This window comes from Pteropus vampyrus, unplaced genomic scaffold (genome assembly GCF_000151845.1).
Source record: "Pteropus vampyrus isolate Shadow unplaced genomic scaffold, Pvam_2.0 Scaffold63, whole genome shotgun sequence".
Lineage (NCBI taxonomy): Eukaryota > Metazoa > Chordata > Mammalia > Chiroptera > Pteropodidae > Pteropus > Pteropus vampyrus.
In genome coordinates, this window is record NW_011888844.1 from 885642 (window position 1) to 888604 (window position 2963).

The following is a 2963-nucleotide window of genomic DNA, read 5'->3' on the forward strand; positions in this document are numbered from 1 at the left end:
AATTTCCTCTTAATTTTAGTTAAGCCAGAGAAATAATTATAATTTCACAGTTCAAAGTTGTTAGAGATTAATTTAGAGATCATTTTCCAAAAGATATTCTCTTGGCCTTTGAAGATATCTATTTTCAAACTTAATATTAGAGCCAAGTAAATTTAACAATAAGTATTTTAAAAATAAAAATGTATTATATATTTTGTATAATCACTTATCTATATAATCATTTATCTATGGCCTATACATTTTACCTTATTTTACGATATCTATTTTTATGTAATGTTACAGTGGGTATCTGATTACATTTATATGAAATGTCCAGAATTGGCAAATCCATAGAGATAGAAAGTAAATTAGTGGTTGTCAGGGGCTAAGAGCAGAGGGGGATGGAGTATGACTGCTAAAAAGTAAGGGATTATTTTTGAGGATGATGAAAATGTTCTGGAATCAATAATGGTGATATGTACAAAACTCTGAATATACTAAAAACTAATGAATTGTACATATTAAATGGGTAGGTTTTATGGGATGTGAATTATATTTCAATAAAAATGTTGAAAAAAGATAACTAACAGTACCAGATACATAGTGTATCTTTTTAGTAAGTTCTGAATCAAGAGAATTTTAAGACTTCACATGTTTGTGGAATTATAGGTTTGCTTATTTATAACTTTTACTTAAAATTAAAAAGTTTTTAGTCCAATTGCATTTATCTCTTTAGTGTTTAGGAGTGGAGGATTTGACACATAGGATTTATTCTTGAAAGCAGAAAAGCTAGGGATACCATCAGTATCATCATGTTTGATCACTTGACCTCAGAGTAATAATCATATGGTCTTACAAAAGGGAAGCTTATTTGGTGTTTCTCTGTTCTTTAGGTCACTTTTGGGGAGGTAGTCATATAACCAACAAACTTAGGCTTCCCCTTTCTTTCTTCTGTTTAATAAATTATCTAATTAATATTGAATATAATTCTCTAGCTACATTATATACCTCTAGCTGAGTCTCTCAGTCTCTGGAACAGAGTCAGGGAAAGTAGTCCATTTGTTGACTGTAACATTATTACCTTACAGAGCATGACACTTTTAATTCTCTGAGGTTTTTTGTTCTTTTTGGTTTTTTTTGTTTGTTTGTTTTTTAAAAAGCTAAGGGAGAATTATTAACTGTCATAGCACCCCAATATCCTAGAGATAAGTTTTTCACTGCCTAAATATATCCTTGAAAAAGTCCATTGCTATGGGCAGTAATTATTCCTGATACAAACCATTCATTCCATGCAGAGGATTGTGTCTCCATGGTTGCTTGCAATTTTTTAGAGTGGACAAAGTATTATGAAAGAGAGTGTCTACCCACATCATTTTCCATTTTATGTCATTCAGTTTTATAGATTTAGCTTCTTCACTATGTACTAGCATTGTCCATGATTCTACAGAATCACTGGAGCTCTTGTAATAACGGTCTTATAATTACACAGTTTTTTGTATTGTTTTATTATCAATGTTTAAATTGGGCCTGAGTGCTACCGTTAGAAGTTTAGGATACCATGAAGGTGATTAGTGGTTGTAATATTATTAGGTGAGCAATTGAACCTTGCCCTAGATATAGTCTTCCCTCTCCTGTATGAGTGTTTTCACTGGCTCTACATTGCTTCTAGAAAACTAGGAGAATGAGAAGAATGTAGGAAGTTGCTATTTTGTGTCATAAGCCTGTCAGAAAAATTTTCTTTGATTTGATAAAAAGTAAAAAACTAAAGACTCTTCCCAAATTAATACTGTAAATATATAGAAATATGTATAGCCATTAAGCATATCAATAGTGGTTTAATCTCAATAGCAACAGGAAAAATATAAATTAAATCAGCCATGAGATAACCTTTCCTACTTAACAAATAGTATATCTGATAATACAAACCTTTGATGAAGATATGAGTAAACAATGGACACATATATTGCCTATGGGAGTGTAAATCTATATAAAAATTTTGAAAACAATTTGGAAATACCTAATTAAATTAAAATTTATTTTGTGACTCAATAAATATACCTCCAGTAAACTTTCATAGAGAAATTCTTATATGTGTCTACAGAGAACATGCAAAAGAATGTTTACTGAAACATCATTTGTAATAGTGAAAAAAAATGTAAATAACCTAATTATTCATCTGTATAGAAATGAGTAAATAAGTTTAATATCTATGGTTTGTTCTGCGTATTTTATTTTTTCAAGTGTTATATTTAGACTTTTGATCCATTTTGAGTTAATTTTTGTGTGTGGTATCAAATGTCAGTCTATTTTCATTCATTCATTCATTCATTCATTCATTTATTTATTTATTTAATGTTTTTACACCTACAGCATTTGGTCTTTCTAGGTGGCTTCCCATCCAAGTACTAACCAGGCCCAACCCTGCTTAGCTTCCAAGATCAGATGGAATTGGGAATGTTCAGGGTGGCATGGCCGTAGACTATTTTCATTCTTTTAAATGTGGCTTTCCAATTTTCCCAGCACCATTTATTGAAAAGGTTTTCATTTTTCATTGTATATTTTTGGCTCCTTCTTTGAAAATTAGTTGCCTATATACATGTGGGTTTATCACTGGGCCTTCAATTCTATTCCGTTGATCTGTGTGTCTATTTTTCTGCCAGTATCATACTGTTTTGATTATTGAAGATTTGTAGTATAATTTGAAGTTAGGGAATGTGATAATTTCAACTTTTTTTTTTTTTTTTAATCAGGATTACTTTGCTACTTGGGCTATAATGGACCTTGGTCTCAAGATTTTATGTATTTGACTCTAAAGACAAGGGAAGTAAAAGTAAAAATAAACAGAGACTATAACAAACTAAAAAGCTTCTGCACAACAAAAAAAAATCAACAAAACAAAAAGGCAACTAACATAATGGGAGAAGATTTGCAAACAATATTTGTGCTAAGGAGCTAATATCCAAAAAAAAAATTACATATATATA

The 2963-nt window shown here is 30.3% G+C and overlaps 1 pseudogene; it reads right to left on the bottom strand.

Annotated features, from left to right (window-relative positions):
- Positions 1–2340: 2340 nt before the first annotated feature.
- Positions 2341–2459, bottom strand: LOC111740462 (annotated as a pseudogene).
- Positions 2460–2963: the final 504 nt, after the last annotated feature.